A 16,653-nucleotide genomic window follows, 5' to 3' on the forward strand; every position below is an offset into this window, starting at 1 on the left:
TAATATATATCACGCACGTGCGTTCTGTTCCTCACGTACGTACAAAAATAATTAAAAAGGGAATGCAACACGAGGACTTCCCAGGAGGTCACCCATCCTAGTACTACTCTCGCCCAAGCACGCTTAACTTCGGAGTTCTGATGGGATCCGGTGCTTTAGTGCTGGTATGATCCCACTCCCACGTCCGCTACAAAGACGGCTATACATTCTTACTACCATTACAACCGTCGCCTACTAATGGATAATGCCCTATACTACTTACTCTCTCGCTCAACTACGAAGACGAGTTTACCACGATTTCCACCCCTCCCTCTATACCGCAGCAACACGTATTTTACACCCCTTTCACAACGCGCTTTTCGCGCCCCAACTCTCCCTAGCCGCGTGACTAACGAGCTCCGAGCTAAAACATATCGCAAATGTCAAAAATATGATGACAGGCTTAATATATATCACGCACGTGCGTTCTGTTCCTCACGTACGTACAAAAATAATTAAAAAGGGAATGCAACACGAGGACTTCCCAGGAGGTCACCCATCCTAGTACTACTCTCGCCCAAGCACGCTTAACTTCGGAGTTCTGATGGGATCCGGTGCTTTAGTGCTGGTATGATCGCATCCGACATGTTACCCCCGGCTTCATCCCCTATGCTTCCCACTCCCACGTCCGCTGCAAAGACGGCTATACATTCTTACTACCATTACAACCGTCGCCTACTAATGGATAATGCCCTATACTACTTACTCTCTCGCTCAACTACGAAGACGAGTTTACCACGATTTCCACCCCTCCCTCTATACCGCAGCAACACGTATTTTACACCCCTTTCACAACGCGCTTTTCGCGCCCCAACTCTCCCTAGCCGCGTGACTAACGAGCTCCGAGCTAAAACATATCGCAAATGTCAAAAATATGATGACAGGCTTAATATATATCACGCACGTGCGTTCTGTTCCTCACGTACGTACAAAAATAATTAAAAAGGGAATGCAACACGAGGACTTCCCAGGAGGTCACCCATCCTAGTACTACTCTCGCCCAAGCACGCTTAACTTCGGAGTTCTGATGGGATCCGGTGCTTTAGTGCTGGTATGATCCCACTCCCACGTCCGCTACAAAGACGGCTATACATTCTTACTACCATTACAACCGTCGCCTACTAATGGATAATGCCCTATACTACTTACTCTCTCGCTCAACTACGAAGACGAGTTTACCACGATTTCCACCCCTCCCTCTATACCGCAGCAACACGTATTTTACACCCCTTTCACAACGCGCTTTTCGCGCCCCAACTCTCCCTAGCCGCGTGACTAACGAGCTCCGAGCTAAAACATATCGCAAATGTCAAAAATATGATGACAGGCTTAATATATATCACGCACGTGCGTTCTGTTCCTCACGTATGTACAAAAATAATTAAAAAGGGAATGCAACACGAGGACTTCCCAGGAGGTCACCCATCCTAGTACTACTCTCGCCCAAGCACGCTTAACTTCGGAGTTCTGATGGGATCCGGTGCTTTAGTGCTGGTATGATCCCACTCCCACGTCCGCTACAAAGACGGCTATACATTCTTACTACCATTACAACCGTCGCCTACTAATGGATAATGCCCTATACTACTTACTCTCTCGCTCAACTACGAAGACGAGTTTACCACGATTTCCACCCCTCCCTCTATACCGCAGCAACACGTATTTTACACCCCTTTCACAACGCGCTTTTCGCGCCCCAACTCTCCCTAGCCGCGTGACTAACGAGCTCCGAGCTAAAACATATCGCAAATGTCAAAAATATGATGACAGGCTTAATATATATCACGCACGTGCGTTCTGTTCCTCACGTACGTACAAAAATAATTAAAAAGGGAATGCAACACGAGGACTTCCCAGGAGGTCACCCATCCTAGTACTACTCTCGCCCAAGCACGCTTAACTTCGGAGTTCTGATGGGATCCGGTGCTTTAGTGCTGGTATGATCGCATCCGACATGTTACCCCCGGCTTCATCCCCTATGCTTCCCACTCCCACGTCCGCTGCAAAGACGGCTATACATTCTTACTACCATTACAACCGTCGCCTACTAATGGATAATGCCCTATACTACTTACTCTCTCGCTCAACTACGAAGACGAGTTTACCACGATTTCCACCCCTCCCTCTATACCGCAGCAACACGTATTTTACACCCCTTTCACAACGCGCTTTTCGCGCCCCAACTCTCCCTAGCCGCGTGACTAACGAGCTCCGAGCTAAAACATATCGCAAATGTCAAAAATATGATGACAGGCTTAATATATATCACGCACGTGCGTTCTGTTCCTCACGTACGTACAAAAATAATTAAAAAGGGAATGCAACACGAGGACTTCCCAGGAGGTCACCCATCCTAGTACTACTCTCGCCCAAGCACGCTTAACTTCGGAGTTCTGATGGGATCCGGTGCTTTAGTGCTGGTATGATCGCATCCGACATGTTACCCCCGGCTTCATCCCTTATGCTTCCCACTCCCACGTCCGCTGCAAAGACGGCTATACATTCTTACTACCATTACAACCGTCGCCTACTAATGGATAATGCCCTATACTACTTACTCTCTCGCTCAACTACGAAGACGAGTTTACCACGATTTCCACCCCTCCCTCTATATCGCAGCAACACGTATTTTACACCCCTTTCACAACGCGCTTTTCGCGCCCAACTCTCCCTAGCCGCGTGACTAACGAGCTCCGAGCTAAAACATATCGCAAATGTCAAAAATATGATGACATGCTTAATATATATCACGCACGTGCGTTCTGTTCCTCACGTACGTACAAAAATAATTAAAAAGGGAATGCAACACGAGGACTTCCCAGGAGGTCACCCATCCTAGTACTACTCTCGCCCAAGCACGCTTAACTTCGGAGTTCTGATGGGATCCAGTGCTTTAGTGCTGGTATGATCGCATCCGACATGTTACCCCCGGCTTCATCCCTTATGCTTCCCACTCCCACGGCCGCTGCAAAGACGGCTATACATTCTTACTACCATTACAACCGTCGCCTACTAATGGATAATGCCCTATACTACTTACTCTCTCGCTCAACTACGAAGACGAGTTTACCACGATTTCCACCCCTCCCTCTATACCGCAGCAACACGTATTTTACACCCCTTTCACAACGCGCTTTTCGCGCCCCAACTCTCCCTAGCCGCGTGACTAACGAGCTCCGAGCTAAAACATATCGCAAATGTCAAAAATATGATGACAGGCTTAATATATATCACGCACGTGCGTTCTGTTCCTCACGTACGTACAAAAATAATTAAAAAGGGAATGCAACACGAGGACTTCCCAGGAGGTCACCCATCCTAGTACTACTCTCGCCCAAGCACGCTTAACTTCGGAGTTCTGATGGGATCCGGTGCTTTAGTGCTGGTCTGATCGCATCCGACATGTTACCCCCGGCTTCATCCCTTATGCTTCCCACTCCCACGTCCGCTACAAAGACGGCTATACATTCTTACTACCATTACAACCGTCGCCTACTAATGGATAATGCCCTATACTACTTACTTTCTCGCTCAACTACGAAGACGAGTTTACCACGATTTCCACCCCTCCCTCTATACCGCAGCAACACGTATTTTACACCCCTTTCACAACGCGCTTTTCGCGCCCCAACTCTCCCTAGCCGCGTGACTAACGAGCTCCGAGCTAAAACATATCGCAAATGTCAAAAATATGATGACAGGCTTAATATATATCACGCACGTGCGTTCTGTTCCTCACGTACGTACAAAAATAATTAAAAAGGGAATGCAACACGAGGACTTCCCAGGAGGTCACCCATCCTAGTACTACTCTCGCCCAAGCACGCTTAACTTCGGAGTTCTGATGGGATCCGGTGCTTTAGTGCTGGTATGATCGCATCCGACATGTTACCCCCGGCTTCATCCCTTATGCTTCCCACTCCCACGTCCGCTACAAAGACGGCTATACATTCTTACTACCATTACAACCGTCGCCTACTAATGGATAATGCCCTATACTACTTACTCTCTCGCTCAAGTACGAAGACGAGTTTACCACGATTTCCACCGCTCCCTCTATACCGCAGCAACACGTATTTTACACCCCTTTCACAACGCGCTTTTCGCGCCCCAACTCTCCCTAGCCGCGTGACTAACGAGCTCCGAGCTAAAACATATCGCAAATGTCAAAAATATGATGACAGGCTTAATATATATCACGCACGTGCGTTCTGTTCCTCACGTACGTACAAAAATAATTAAAAAGGGAATGCAACACGAGGACTTCCCAGGAGGTCACCCATCCTAGTACTACTCTCGCCCAAGCACGCTTAACTTCGGAGTTCTGATGGGATCCGGTGCTTTAGTGCTGGTATGATCCCACTCCCACGTCCGCTACAAAGACGGCTATACATTCTTACTACCATTACAACCGTCGCCTACTAATGGATAATGCCCTATACTACTTACTCTCTCGCTCAACTACGAAGACGAGTTTACCACGATTTCCACCCCTCCCTCTATACCGCAGCAACACGTATTTTACACCCCTTTCACAACGCGCTTTTCGCGCCCCAACTCTCCCTAGCCGCGTGACTAACGAGCTCCGAGCTAAAACATATCGCAAATGTCAAAAATATGATGACAGGCTTAATATATATCACGCACGTGCGTTCTGTTCCTCACGTACGTACAAAAATAATTAAAAAGGGAATGCAACACGAGGACTTCCCAGGAGGTCACCCATCCTAGTACTACTCTCGCCCAAGCACGCTTAACTTCGGAGTTCTGATGGGATCCGGTGCTTTAGTGCTGGTATGATCGCATCCGACATGTTACCACCGGCTTCATCCCTTATGCTTACCACTCCCACGTCCGCTACAAAGACGGCTATACATTCTTACTACCATTACAACCGTCGCCTACTAATGGATAATGCCCTATACTACTTACTCTCTCGCTCAACTACGAAGACGAGTTTACCCCGATTTCCACCCCTCCCTCTATACCGCAGCAACACGTATTTTACACCCCTTTCACAACGCGCTTTTCGCGCCCCAACTCTCCCTAGCCGCGTGACTAACGAGCTCCGAGCTAAAACATATCGCAAATGTCAAAAATATGATGACAGGCTTAATATATATCACGCACGTGCGTTCTGTTCCTCACGTACGTACAAAAATAATTAAAAAGGGAATGCAACACGAGGACTTCCCAGGAGGTCACCCATCCTAGTACTACTCTCGCCCAAGCACGCTTAACTTCGGAGTTCTGATGGGATCCGGTGCTTTAGTGCTGGTATGATCGCATCCGACATGTTACCCCCGGCTTCATCCCTTATGCTTCCCACTCCCACGTCCGCTGCAAAGACGGCTATACATTCTTACTACCATTACAACCGTCGCCTACTAATGGATAATGCCCTATACTACTTACTCTCTCGCTCAACTACGAAGACGAGTTTACCACGATTTCCACCCCTCCCTCTATACCGCAGCAACACGTATTTTACACCCCTTTCACAACTCGCTTTTCGCGCCCCAACTCTCCCTAGCCGCGTGACTAACGAGCTCCGAGCTAAAACATATCGCAAATGTCAAAAATATGATGACAGGCTTAATATATATCACGCACGTGCGTTCTGTTCCTCACGTACGTACAAAAATAATTAAAAAGGGAATGCAACACGAGGACTTCCCAGGAGGTCACCCATCCTAGTACTACTCTCGCCCAAGCATGCTTAACTTCGGAGTTCTGATGGGATCCGGTGCTTTAGTGCTGGTATGATCGCATCCGACATGTTACCCCCGGCTTTATCCCTTATGCTTCCCACTCCCACGTCCGCTACAAAGACGGCTATACATTCTTACTACCATTACAACCGTCGCCTACTAATGGATAATGCCCTATACTACTTACTCTCTCGCTCAACTACGAAGACGAGTTTACCACGATTTCCACCCCTCCCTCTATACCGCAGCAACACGTATTTTACACCCCTTTCACAACGCGCTTTTCGCGCCCCAACTCTCCCTAGACGCGTGACTAACGAGCTCCGAGCTAAAACATATCGCAAATGTCAAAAATATGATGACAGGCTTAATATATATCACGCACGTGCGTTCTGTTCCTCACGTACGTACAAAAATAATTAAAAAGGGAATGCAACACGAGGACTTCCCAGGAGGTCACCCATCGTAGTACTACTCTCGCCCAAGCACGCTTAACTTCGGAGTTCTGATGGGATCCGGTGCTTTAGTGCTGGTATGATCGCATCCGACATGTTACCCCCGGCTTCATCCCTTATGCTTCCCACTCCCACGTCCGCTGCAAAGACGGCTATACATTCTTACTACCATTACAACCGTCGCCTACTAATGGATAATGCCCTATACTACTTACTCTCTCGCTCAACTACGAAGACGAGTTTACCATGATTTCCACCCCTCCCTCTATACCGCAGCAACACGTATTTTACACCCCTTTCACAACGCGCTTTTCGCGCCCCAACTCTCCCTAGCCGCGTGACTAACGAGCTCCGAGCTAAAACATATCGCAAATGTCAAAAATATGATGACAGGCTTAATATATATCACGCACGTGCGTTCTGTTCCTCACGTACGTACAAAAATAATTAAAAAGGGAATGCAACACGAGGACTTCCCAGGAGGTCACCCATCCTAGTACTACTCTCGCCCAAGCACGCTTAACTTCGGAGTTCTGATGGGATCCGGTGCTTTAGTGCTGGTATGATCGCATCCGACATGTTACCACCGGCTTCATCCCTTATGCTTCCCACTCCCACGTCCGCTACAAAGACGGCTATACATTCTTACTACCATTACAACCGTCGCCTACTAATGGATAATGCCCTATACTACTTACTCTCTCGCTCAACTACGAAGACGAGTTTACCACGATTTCCACCCCTCCCTCTATACAGCAGCAACACGTATTTTACACCCCTTTCACAACGCGCTTTTCGCGCCCAACTCTCCCTAGACGCGTGACTAACGAGCTCCGAGCTAAAACATATCGCAAATGTCAAAAATATGATGACAGGCTTAATATATATCACGCACGTGCGTTCTGTTCCTCACGTACGTACAAAAATAATTAAAAAGGGAATGCAACACGAGGACTTCCCAGGAGGTCACCCATCGTAGTACTACTCTCGCCCAAGCACGCTTAACTTCGGAGTTCTGATGGGATCCGGTGCTTTAGTGCTGGTATGATCGCATCCGACATGTTACCCCCGGCTTCATCCCTTATGCTTCCCACTCCCACGTCCGCTGCAAAGACGGCTATACATTCTTACTACCATTACAACCGTCGCCTACTAATGGATAATGCCCTATACTACTTACTCTCTCGCTCAACTACGAAGACGAGTTTACCACGATTTCCACACCTCCCTCTATACCGCAGCAACACGTATTTTACACCCCTTTCACAACGCGCTTTTCGCGCCCCAACTCTCCCTAGCCGCGTGACTAACGAGCTCCGAGCTAAAACATATCGCAAATGTCAAAAATATGATGACAGGCTTAATATATATCACGCACGTGCGTTCTGTTCCTCACGTACGTACAAAAATAATTAAAAAGGGAATGCAACACGAGGACTTCCCAGGAGGTCACCCATCCTAGTACTACTCTCGCCCAAGCACGCTCAACTTCGGAGTTCTGATGGGATCCGGTGCTTTAGTGCTGGTATGATCGCATCCGACATGTTACCACCGGCTTCATCCCTTATGCTTCCCACTCCCACGTCCGCTACAAAGACGGCTATACATTCTTACTACCATTACAACCGTCGCCTACTAATGGATAATGCCCTATACTACTTACTCTCTCGCTCAACTACGAAGACGAGTTTACCACGATTTCCACCCCTCCCTCTATACCGCAGCAACACGTATTTTACACCCCTTTCACAACGCGCTTTTCGCGCCCCAACTCTCCCTAGCCGCGTGACTAACGAGCTCCGAGCTAAAACATATCGCAAATGTCAAAAATATGATGACAGGCTTAATATATATCACGCACGTGCGTTCTGTTCCTCACGTACGTACAAAAATAATTAAAAAGGGAATGCAACACGAGGACTTCCCAGGAGGTCACCCATCCTAGTACTACTCTCGCCCAAGCACGCTTAACTTCGGAGTTCTGATGGGATCCGGTGCTTTAGTGCTGGTATGATCGCATCCGACATGTTACCCCCGGCTTCATCCCTTATGCTTCCCACTCCCACGTCCGCTGCAAAGACGGCTATACATTCTTACTACCATTACAACCGTCGCCTACTAATGGATAATGCCCTATACTACTTACTCTCTCGCTCAACTACGAAGACGAGTTTACCACGATTTCCACCCCTCCCTCTATACCGCAGCAACACGTATTTTACACCCCTTTCACAACGCGCTTTTCGCGCCCCAACTCTCCCTAGCCGCGTGACTAACGAGCTCCGAGCTAAAACATATCGCAAATGTCAAAAATATGATGACAGGCTTAATATATATCACGCACGTGCGTTCTGTTCCTCACGTACGTACAAAAATAATTAAAAAGGGAATGCAACACGAGGACTTCCCAGGAGGTCACCCATCCTAGTACTACTCTCGCCCAAGCACGCTTAACTTCGGAGTTCTGATGGGATCCGGTGCTTTAGTGCTGGTATGATCGCATCCGACATGTTACCCCCGGCTTCATCCCTTATGCTTCCCACTCCCACGTCCGCTGCAAAGACGGCTATACATTCTTACTACCATTACAACCGTCGCCTACTAATGGATAATGCCCTATACTACTTACTCTCTCGCTCAACTACGAAGACGAGTTTACCACGATTTCCACACCTCCCTCTATACCGCAGCAACACGTATTTTACACCCCTTTCACAACGCGCTTTTCGCGCCCCAACTCTCCCTAGCCGCGTGACTAACGAGCTCCGAGCTAAAACATATCGCAAATGTCAAAAATATGATGACAGGCTTAATATATATCACGCACGTGCGTTCTGTTCCTCACGTACGTACAAAAATAATTAAAAAGGGAATGCAACACGAGGACTTCCCAGGAGGTCACCCATCCTAGTACTACTCTCGCCCAAGCACGCTCAACTTCGGAGTTCTGATGGGATCCGGTGCTTTAGTGCTGGTATGATCGCATCCGACATGTTACCACCGGCTTCATCCCTTATGCTTCCCACTCCCACGTCCGCTACAAAGACGGCTATACATTCTTACTACCATTACAACCGTCGCCTACTAATGGATAATGCCCTATACTACTTACTCTCTCGCTCAACTACGAAGACGAGTTTACCACGATTTCCACCCCTCCCTCTATACCGCAGCAACACGTATTTTACACCCCTTTCACAACGCGCTTTTCGCGCCCCAACTCTCCCTAGCCGCGTGACTAACGAGCTCCGAGCTAAAACATATCGCAAATGTCAAAAATATGATGACAGGCTTAATATATATCACGCACGTGAGTTCTGTTCCTCACGTACGTACAAAAATAATTAAAAAGGGAATGCAACACGAGGACTTCTCAGGAGGTCACCCATCCTAGTACTACTCTCGCCCAAGCACGCTTAACTTCGGAGTTCTGATGGGATCCGGTGCTTTAGTGCTGGTATGATCGCATCCGACATGTTACCCCCGGCTTCATCCCTTATGCTTCCCACTCCCACGTCCGCTGCAAAGACGGCTATACATTCTTACTACCATTACAACCGTCGCCTACTAATGGATAATGCCCTATACTACTTACTCTCTCGCTCAACTACGAAGACGAGTTTACCACGATTTCCACCCCTCCCTCTATACCGCAGCAACACGTATTTTACACCCCTTTCACAACGCGCTTTTCGCGCCCCAACTCTCCCTAGCCGCGTGACTAACGAGCTCCGAGCTAAAACATATCGCAAATGTCAAAAATATGATGACAGGCTTAATATATATCACGCACGTGCGTTCTGTTCCTCACGTACGTACAAAAATAATTAAAAAGGGAATGCAACACGAGGACTTCCCAGGAGGTCACCCATCGTAGTACTACTCTCACCCAAGCACGCTTAACTTCGGAGTTCTGATGGGATCCGGTGCTTTAGTGCTGGTATGATCGCATCCGACATGTTACCCCCGGCTTCATCCCTTATGCTTCCCACTCCCACGTCCGCTGCAAAGACGGCTATACATTCTTACTACCATTACAACCGTCGCCTACTAATGGATAATGCCCTATACTACTTACTCTCTCGCTCAACTACGAAGACGAGTTTACCACGATTTCCACACCTCCCTCTATACCGCAGCAACACGTATTTTACACCCCTTTCACAACGCGCTTTTCGCGCCCCAACTCTCCCTAGCCGCGTGACTAACGAGCTCCGAGCTAAAACATATCGCAAATGTCAAAAATATGATGACAGGCTTAATATATATCACGCACGTGCGTTCTGTTCCTCATGTACGTACAAAAATAATTAAAAAGGGAATGCAACACGAGGACTTCCCAGGAGGTCACCCATCCTAGTACTACTCTCGCCCAAGCACGCTCAACTTCGGAGTTCTGATGGGATCCGGTGCTTTAGTGCTGGTATGATCGCATCCGACATGTTACCACCGGCTTCATCCCTTATGCTTCCCACTCCCACGTCCGCTACAAAGACGGCTATACATTCTTACTACCATTACAACCGTCGCCTACTAATGGATAATGCCCTATACTACTTACTCTCTCGCTCAACTACGAAGACGAGTTTACCACGATTTCCACCCCTCCCTCTATACCGCAGCAACACGTATTTTACACCCCTTTCACAACGCGCTTTTCGCGCCCCAACTCTCCCTAGCCGCGTGACTAACGAGCTCCGAGCTAAAACATATCGCAAATGTCAAAAATATGATGACAGGCTTAATATATATCACGCACGTGCGTTCTGTTCCTCACGTACGTACAAAAATAATTAAAAAGGGAATGCAACACGAGGACTTCTCAGGAGGTCACCCATCCTAGTACTACTCTCGCCCAAGCACGCTTAACTTCGGAGTTCTGATGGGATCCGGTGCTTTAGTGCTGGTATGATCGCATCCGACATGTTACCCCCGGCTTCATCCCTTATGCTTCCCACTCCCACGTCCGCTGCAAAGACGGCTATACATTCTTACTACCATTACAACCGTCGCCTACTAATGGATAATGCCCTATACTACTTACTCTCTCGCTCAACTACGAAGACGAGTTTACCACGATTTCCACCCCTCCCTCTATACCGCAGCAACACGTATTTTACACCCCTTTCACAACGCGCTTTTCGCGCCCCAACTCTCCCTAGCCGCGTGACTAACGAGCTCCGAGCTAAAACATATCGCAAATGTCAAAAATATGATGACAGGCTTAATATATATCACGCACGTGCGTTCTGTTCCTCACGTACGTACAAAAATAATTAAAAAGGGAATGCAACACGAGGACTTCCCAGGAGGTCACCCATCGTAGTACTACTCTCGCCCAAGCACGCTTAACTTCGGAGTTCTGATGGGATCCGGTGCTTTAGTGCTGGTATGATCGCATCCGACATGTTACCCCCGGCTTCATCCCTTATGCTTCCCACTCCCACGTCCGCTGCAAAGACGGCTATACATTCTTACTACCATTACAACCGTCGCCTACTAATGGATAATGCCCTATACTACTTACTCTCTCGCTCAACTACGAAGACGAGTTTACCACGATTTCCACCCCTCCCTCTATACCGCAGCAACACGTATTTTACACCCCTTTCACAACGCGCTTTTCGCGCCCCAACTCTCCCTAGCCGCGTGACTAACGAGCTCCGAGCTAAAACATATCGCAAATGTCAAAAATATGATGACAGGCTTAATATATATCACGCACGTGCGTTCTGTTCCTCACGTACGTAAAAAAATAATTAAAAAGGGAATGCAACACGAGGACTTCCCAGGAGGTCACCCATCGTAGTACTACTCTCGCCCAAGCACGCTTAACTTCGGAGTTCTGATGGGATCCGGTGCTTTAGTGCTGGTATGATCGCATCCGACATGTTACCCCCGGCTTCATCCCTTATGCTTCCCACTCCCACGTCCGCTACAAAGACGGCTATACATTCTTACTACCATTACAACCGTCGCCTACTAATGGATAATGCCCTATACTACTTACTCTCTCGCTCAACTACGAAGACGAGTTTACCACGATTTCCACCCCTCCCTCTATACCGCAGCAACACGTATTTTACACCCCTTTCACAACACGCTTTTCGCGCCCCAACTCTCCCTAGCCGCGTGACTAACGAGCTCCGAGCTAAAACATATCGCAAATGTCAAAAATATGATGACAGGCTTAATATATATCACGCACGTGCGTTCTGTTCCTCACGTACGTACAAAAATAATTAAAAAGGGAATGCAACACGAGGACTTCCCAGGAGGTCACCCATCCTAGTACTACTCTCGCCCAAGCACGCTTAACTTTGGAGTTCTGATGGGATCCGGTGCTTTAGTGCTGGTATGATCGCATCCAACATGTTACCACCGGCTTCATCCCTTATGCTTCCCACTCCCACGTCCGCCACAAAGACGGCTATACATTCTTACTACCATTACAACCGTCGCCTACTAATGGATAATGCCCTATACTACTTACTCTCTCGCTCAACTACGAAGACGAGTTTACCACGATTTCCACCCCTCCCTCTATACCGCAGCAACACGTATTTTACACCCCTTTCACAACGCGCTTTTCGCGCCCCAACTCTCCCTAGCCGCGTGACTAACGAGCTCCGAGCTAAAACATATCGCAAATGTCAAAAATATGATGACAGGCTTAATATATATCACGCACGTGCGTTCTGTTCCTCACGTACGTACAAAAATAATTAAAAAGGGAATGCAACACGAGGACTTCCCAGGAGGTCACCCATCCTAGTACTACTCTCGCCCAAGCACGCTTAACTTCGGAGTTCTGATGGGATCCGGTGCTTTAGTGCTGGTATGATCGCATCCGACATGTTACCCCCGGCTTCATCCCTTATGCTTCCCACTCCCACGTCCGCTGCAAAGACGGCTATACATTCTTACTACCATTACAACCGTCGCCTACTAATGGATAATGCCCTATACTACTTACTCTCTCGCTCAACTACGAAGACGAGTTTACCACGATTTCCACCCCTCCCTCTATACCGCAGCAACACGTATTTTACACCCCTTTCACAACGCGCTTTTCGCGCCCCAACTCTCCCTAGCCGCGTGACTAACGAGCTCCGAGCTAAAACATATCGCAAATGTCAGAAATATGATGACAGGCTTAATATATATCACGCACGTGCGTTCTGTTCCTCACGTACGTACAAAAATAATTAAAAAGGGAATGCAACACGAGGACTTCCCAGGAGGTCACCCATCCTAGTACTACTCTCGCCCAAGCACGCTTAACTTCGGAGTTCTGATGGGATCCGGTGCTTTAGTGCTGGTATGATCGCATCCGACATGTTACCCCCGGCTTCATCCCTTATGCTTCCCACTCCCACGTCCGCTGCAAAGACGGCTATACATTCTTACTACCATTACAACCGTCGCCTACTAATGGATAATGCCCTATACTACTTACTCTCTCGCTCAACTACGAAGACGAGTTTACCACGATTTCCACCCCTCCCTCTATACCGCAGCAACACGTATTTTACACCCCTTTCACAACGCGCTTTTCGCGCCCCAACTCTCCCTAGCCGCGTGACTAACGAGCTCCGAGCTAAAACATATCGCAAATGTCAGAAATATGATGACAGGCTTAATATATATCACGCACGTGCGTTCTGTTCCTCACGTACGTACAAAAATAATTAAAAAGGGAATGCAACACGAGGACTTCCCAGGAGGTCACCCATCGTAGTACTACTCTCGCCCAAGCACGCTTAACTTCGGAGTTCTGATGGGATCCGGTGCTTTAGTGCTGGTATGATCGCATCCGACATGTTACCCCCGTCTTCATCCCTTATGCTTCCCACTCCCACGTCCGCTGCATAGACGGCTATACATTCTTACTACCATTACAACCGTCGCCTACTAATGGATAATGCCCTATACTACTTACTCTCTCGCTCAACTACGAAGACGAGTTTACCACGATTTCCACCCCTCCCTCTATACCGCAGCAACACGTATTTTACACCCCTTTCACAACGCGCTTTTCGCGCCCCAACTCTCCCTAGCCGCGTGACTAACGAGCTCCGAGCTAAAACATATCGCAAATGTCAAAAATATGATGACAGGCTTAATATATATCACGCACGTGCGTTCTGTTCCTCACGTACGTACAAAAATAATTAAAAAGGGAATGCAACACGAGGACTTCCCAGGAGGTCACCCATCGTAGTACTACTCTCGCCCAAGCACGCTTAACTTCGGAGTTCTGATGGGATCCGGTGCTTTAGTGCTGGTATGATCGCATCCGACATGTTACCCCCGGCTTCATCCCTTATGCTTCCCACTCCCACGTCCGCTGCAAAGACGGCTATACATTCTTACTACCATTACAACCGTCGCCTACTAATGGATAATGCCCTATACTACTTACTCTCTCGCTCAACTACGAAGACGAGTTTACCACGATTTCCACCCCTCCCTCTATACCGCAGCAACACGTATTTTACACCCCTTTCACAACGCGCTTTTCGCGCCCCAACTCTCCCTAGCCGCGTGACTAACGAGCTCCGAGCTAAAACATATCGCAAATGTCAAAAATATGATGACAGGCTTAATATATATCACCCACGTGCGTTCTGTTCCTCACGTACGTACAAAAATAATTAAAAAGGGAATGCAACACGTGGACTTCCCAGGAGGTCACCCATCCTAGTACTACTCTCGCCCAAGCACGCTTAACTTCGGAGTTCTGATGGGATCCGGTGCTTTAGTGCTGGTATGATCGCATCCGACATGTTACCCCCGGCTTCATCCCTTATGCTTCCCACTCCCACGTCCGCTGCAAAGACGGCTATACATTCTTACTACCATTACAACCGTCGCCTACTAATGGATAATGCCCTATACTACTTACTCTCTCGCTCAACTACGAAGACGAGTTTACCACGATTTCCACCCCTCCCTCTATACCGCAGCAACACGTATTTTACACCCCTTTCACAACGCGCTTTTCGCGCCCCAACTCTCCCTAGCCGCGTGACTAACGAGCTCCGAGCTAAAACATATCGCAAATGTCAAAAATATGATGACAGGCTTAATATATATCACGCACGTGCGTTCTGTTCCTCACGTACGTACAAAAATAATTAAAAAGGGAATGCAACACGAGGACTTCCCAGGAGGTCACCCATCGTAGTACTACTCTCGCCCAAGCACGCTTAACTTCGGAGTTCTGATGGGATCCGGTGCTTTAGTGCTGGTATGATCGCATCCGACATGTTACCCCCGGCTTCATCCCTTATGCTTCCCACTCCCACGTCCGCTGCAAAGACGGCTATACATTCTTACTACCATTACAACCGTCGCCTACTAATGGATAATGCCCTATACTACTTACTCTCTCGCTCAACTACGAAGACGAGTTTACCACGATTTCCACCCCTCCCTCTATACCGCAGCAACACGTATTTTACACCCCTTTCACAACGCGCTTTTCGCGCCCCAACTCTCCCTAGCCGCGTGACTAACGAGCTCCGAGCTAAAACATATCGCAAATGTCAAAAATATGATGACAGGCTTAATATATATCACGCACGTGCGTTCTGTTCCTCACGTACGTACAAAAATAATTAAAAAGGGAATGCAACACGAGGACTTCCCAGGAGGTCACCCATCCTAGTACTACTCTCGCCCAAGCACGCTTAACTTCGGAGTTCTGATGGGATCCGGTGCTTTAGTGCTGGTACGATCGCATCCGACATGTTACCCCCGGCTTCATCCCTTATGCTTCCCACTCCCACGTCCGCTGCAAAGACGGCTATACATTCTTACTACCATTACAACCGTCGCCTACTAATGGATAATGCCCTATACTACTTACTCTCTCGCTCAACTACGAAGACGAGTTTACCACGATTTCCACCCCTCCCTCTATACCGCAGCAACACGTATTTTACACCCCTTTCACAACGCGCTTTTCGCGCCCCAACTCTCCCTAGCCGCGTGACTAACGAGCTCCGAGCTAAAACATATCGCAAATGTCAAAAATATGATGACAGGCTTAATATATATCACGCACGTGCGTTCTGTTCCTCACGTACGTACAAAAATAATTAAAAAGGGAATGCAACACGAGGACTTCCCAGGAGGTCACCCATCCTAGTACTACTCTCGCCCAAGCACGCTTAACTTCGGAGTTCTGATGGGATCCGGTGCTTTAGTGCTGGTATGATCGCATCCGACATGTTACCCCCGGCTTCATCCCTTATGCTTCCCACTCCCACGTCCGCTGCAAAGACGGCTATACATTCTTACTACCATTACAACCGTCGCCTACTAATGGATAATGCCCTATACTACTTACTCTCTCGCTCAACTACGAAGACGAGTTTACCACGATTTCCACCCCTCCCTCTATACCGCAGCAACACGTATTTTACACCCCTTTCACAACG

At 48.2% G+C, this 16,653-nt stretch overlaps 35 non-coding genes across 35 annotated transcripts; all 35 read right to left on the minus strand.

Moving 5' to 3' along the window:
• Positions 1-59: 59 nt before the first annotated feature.
• Positions 60-178, minus strand: LOC147969279 (5S ribosomal RNA). The gene has a single exon (XR_015606606.1). It is a non-coding gene; the product is annotated as a 5S ribosomal RNA (ribosomal RNA).
• A 324-nt stretch (positions 179-502) lies between these two features.
• LOC147969280 (5S ribosomal RNA) lies at positions 503-621 on the minus strand. The gene has a single exon (XR_015604976.1). It is a non-coding gene; the product is annotated as a 5S ribosomal RNA (ribosomal RNA).
• A 364-nt stretch (positions 622-985) lies between these two features.
• LOC147969281 (5S ribosomal RNA) lies at positions 986-1,104 on the minus strand. The gene has a single exon (XR_015606607.1). It is a non-coding gene; the product is annotated as a 5S ribosomal RNA (ribosomal RNA).
• Positions 1,105-1,428: 324 nt separating this feature from the next.
• On the minus strand, positions 1,429-1,547 carry LOC147969282 (5S ribosomal RNA). The gene has a single exon (XR_015606608.1). It is a non-coding gene; the product is annotated as a 5S ribosomal RNA (ribosomal RNA).
• A 324-nt stretch (positions 1,548-1,871) lies between these two features.
• Positions 1,872-1,990, minus strand: LOC147969283 (5S ribosomal RNA). The gene has a single exon (XR_015604977.1). It is a non-coding gene; the product is annotated as a 5S ribosomal RNA (ribosomal RNA).
• A 364-nt stretch (positions 1,991-2,354) lies between these two features.
• LOC147969284 (5S ribosomal RNA) lies at positions 2,355-2,473 on the minus strand. Its single transcript, XR_015604978.1, has one exon. It is a non-coding gene; the product is annotated as a 5S ribosomal RNA (ribosomal RNA).
• A 363-nt stretch (positions 2,474-2,836) lies between these two features.
• LOC147969285 (5S ribosomal RNA) lies at positions 2,837-2,955 on the minus strand. The gene has a single exon (XR_015605991.1). It is a non-coding gene; the product is annotated as a 5S ribosomal RNA (ribosomal RNA).
• A 364-nt stretch (positions 2,956-3,319) lies between these two features.
• LOC147969286 (5S ribosomal RNA) lies at positions 3,320-3,438 on the minus strand. Its single transcript, XR_015606156.1, has one exon. It is a non-coding gene; the product is annotated as a 5S ribosomal RNA (ribosomal RNA).
• A 364-nt stretch (positions 3,439-3,802) lies between these two features.
• On the minus strand, positions 3,803-3,921 carry LOC147969287 (5S ribosomal RNA). Its single transcript, XR_015604979.1, has one exon. It is a non-coding gene; the product is annotated as a 5S ribosomal RNA (ribosomal RNA).
• A 364-nt stretch (positions 3,922-4,285) lies between these two features.
• Positions 4,286-4,404, minus strand: LOC147969288 (5S ribosomal RNA). Its single transcript, XR_015606610.1, has one exon. It is a non-coding gene; the product is annotated as a 5S ribosomal RNA (ribosomal RNA).
• A 324-nt stretch (positions 4,405-4,728) lies between these two features.
• LOC147969289 (5S ribosomal RNA) lies at positions 4,729-4,847 on the minus strand. Its single transcript, XR_015604980.1, has one exon. It is a non-coding gene; the product is annotated as a 5S ribosomal RNA (ribosomal RNA).
• A 364-nt stretch (positions 4,848-5,211) lies between these two features.
• LOC147969290 (5S ribosomal RNA) lies at positions 5,212-5,330 on the minus strand. The gene has a single exon (XR_015604981.1). It is a non-coding gene; the product is annotated as a 5S ribosomal RNA (ribosomal RNA).
• Positions 5,331-5,694: 364 nt separating this feature from the next.
• Positions 5,695-5,813, minus strand: LOC147969291 (5S ribosomal RNA). The gene has a single exon (XR_015606154.1). It is a non-coding gene; the product is annotated as a 5S ribosomal RNA (ribosomal RNA).
• Positions 5,814-6,177: 364 nt separating this feature from the next.
• Positions 6,178-6,296, minus strand: LOC147969292 (5S ribosomal RNA). The gene has a single exon (XR_015605727.1). It is a non-coding gene; the product is annotated as a 5S ribosomal RNA (ribosomal RNA).
• A 364-nt stretch (positions 6,297-6,660) lies between these two features.
• LOC147969293 (5S ribosomal RNA) lies at positions 6,661-6,779 on the minus strand. Its single transcript, XR_015604982.1, has one exon. It is a non-coding gene; the product is annotated as a 5S ribosomal RNA (ribosomal RNA).
• Positions 6,780-7,142: 363 nt separating this feature from the next.
• LOC147969294 (5S ribosomal RNA) lies at positions 7,143-7,261 on the minus strand. The gene has a single exon (XR_015605728.1). It is a non-coding gene; the product is annotated as a 5S ribosomal RNA (ribosomal RNA).
• Positions 7,262-7,625: 364 nt separating this feature from the next.
• Positions 7,626-7,744, minus strand: LOC147969295 (5S ribosomal RNA). The gene has a single exon (XR_015606380.1). It is a non-coding gene; the product is annotated as a 5S ribosomal RNA (ribosomal RNA).
• A 364-nt stretch (positions 7,745-8,108) lies between these two features.
• LOC147969296 (5S ribosomal RNA) lies at positions 8,109-8,227 on the minus strand. The gene has a single exon (XR_015604983.1). It is a non-coding gene; the product is annotated as a 5S ribosomal RNA (ribosomal RNA).
• Positions 8,228-8,591: 364 nt separating this feature from the next.
• Positions 8,592-8,710, minus strand: LOC147969297 (5S ribosomal RNA). Its single transcript, XR_015604984.1, has one exon. It is a non-coding gene; the product is annotated as a 5S ribosomal RNA (ribosomal RNA).
• Positions 8,711-9,074: 364 nt separating this feature from the next.
• LOC147969298 (5S ribosomal RNA) lies at positions 9,075-9,193 on the minus strand. The gene has a single exon (XR_015606381.1). It is a non-coding gene; the product is annotated as a 5S ribosomal RNA (ribosomal RNA).
• Positions 9,194-9,557: 364 nt separating this feature from the next.
• On the minus strand, positions 9,558-9,676 carry LOC147969299 (5S ribosomal RNA). Its single transcript, XR_015605745.1, has one exon. It is a non-coding gene; the product is annotated as a 5S ribosomal RNA (ribosomal RNA).
• A 364-nt stretch (positions 9,677-10,040) lies between these two features.
• On the minus strand, positions 10,041-10,159 carry LOC147969300 (5S ribosomal RNA). The gene has a single exon (XR_015606169.1). It is a non-coding gene; the product is annotated as a 5S ribosomal RNA (ribosomal RNA).
• A 364-nt stretch (positions 10,160-10,523) lies between these two features.
• LOC147969301 (5S ribosomal RNA) lies at positions 10,524-10,642 on the minus strand. Its single transcript, XR_015606382.1, has one exon. It is a non-coding gene; the product is annotated as a 5S ribosomal RNA (ribosomal RNA).
• A 364-nt stretch (positions 10,643-11,006) lies between these two features.
• Positions 11,007-11,125, minus strand: LOC147969302 (5S ribosomal RNA). Its single transcript, XR_015605746.1, has one exon. It is a non-coding gene; the product is annotated as a 5S ribosomal RNA (ribosomal RNA).
• Positions 11,126-11,489: 364 nt separating this feature from the next.
• On the minus strand, positions 11,490-11,608 carry LOC147969303 (5S ribosomal RNA). Its single transcript, XR_015605730.1, has one exon. It is a non-coding gene; the product is annotated as a 5S ribosomal RNA (ribosomal RNA).
• Positions 11,609-11,972: 364 nt separating this feature from the next.
• Positions 11,973-12,091, minus strand: LOC147969304 (5S ribosomal RNA). The gene has a single exon (XR_015605731.1). It is a non-coding gene; the product is annotated as a 5S ribosomal RNA (ribosomal RNA).
• A 364-nt stretch (positions 12,092-12,455) lies between these two features.
• LOC147969305 (5S ribosomal RNA) lies at positions 12,456-12,574 on the minus strand. The gene has a single exon (XR_015606285.1). It is a non-coding gene; the product is annotated as a 5S ribosomal RNA (ribosomal RNA).
• A 364-nt stretch (positions 12,575-12,938) lies between these two features.
• On the minus strand, positions 12,939-13,057 carry LOC147969306 (5S ribosomal RNA). The gene has a single exon (XR_015604985.1). It is a non-coding gene; the product is annotated as a 5S ribosomal RNA (ribosomal RNA).
• A 364-nt stretch (positions 13,058-13,421) lies between these two features.
• Positions 13,422-13,540, minus strand: LOC147969307 (5S ribosomal RNA). Its single transcript, XR_015604986.1, has one exon. It is a non-coding gene; the product is annotated as a 5S ribosomal RNA (ribosomal RNA).
• A 364-nt stretch (positions 13,541-13,904) lies between these two features.
• On the minus strand, positions 13,905-14,023 carry LOC147969308 (5S ribosomal RNA). Its single transcript, XR_015605732.1, has one exon. It is a non-coding gene; the product is annotated as a 5S ribosomal RNA (ribosomal RNA).
• Positions 14,024-14,387: 364 nt separating this feature from the next.
• LOC147969309 (5S ribosomal RNA) lies at positions 14,388-14,506 on the minus strand. The gene has a single exon (XR_015605733.1). It is a non-coding gene; the product is annotated as a 5S ribosomal RNA (ribosomal RNA).
• A 364-nt stretch (positions 14,507-14,870) lies between these two features.
• Positions 14,871-14,989, minus strand: LOC147969310 (5S ribosomal RNA). Its single transcript, XR_015605352.1, has one exon. It is a non-coding gene; the product is annotated as a 5S ribosomal RNA (ribosomal RNA).
• Positions 14,990-15,353: 364 nt separating this feature from the next.
• Positions 15,354-15,472, minus strand: LOC147969311 (5S ribosomal RNA). The gene has a single exon (XR_015605734.1). It is a non-coding gene; the product is annotated as a 5S ribosomal RNA (ribosomal RNA).
• A 364-nt stretch (positions 15,473-15,836) lies between these two features.
• On the minus strand, positions 15,837-15,955 carry LOC147969312 (5S ribosomal RNA). Its single transcript, XR_015606157.1, has one exon. It is a non-coding gene; the product is annotated as a 5S ribosomal RNA (ribosomal RNA).
• Positions 15,956-16,319: 364 nt separating this feature from the next.
• Positions 16,320-16,438, minus strand: LOC147969313 (5S ribosomal RNA). Its single transcript, XR_015604987.1, has one exon. It is a non-coding gene; the product is annotated as a 5S ribosomal RNA (ribosomal RNA).
• Positions 16,439-16,653: the final 215 nt, after the last annotated feature.

Source organism: Triticum urartu, chromosome 5A (genome assembly GCF_056163025.1).
Source record: "Triticum urartu cultivar PI428250 chromosome 5A, HENAU_Tu73, whole genome shotgun sequence".
NCBI classification, from domain to species: domain Eukaryota; kingdom Viridiplantae; phylum Streptophyta; class Magnoliopsida; order Poales; family Poaceae; genus Triticum; species Triticum urartu.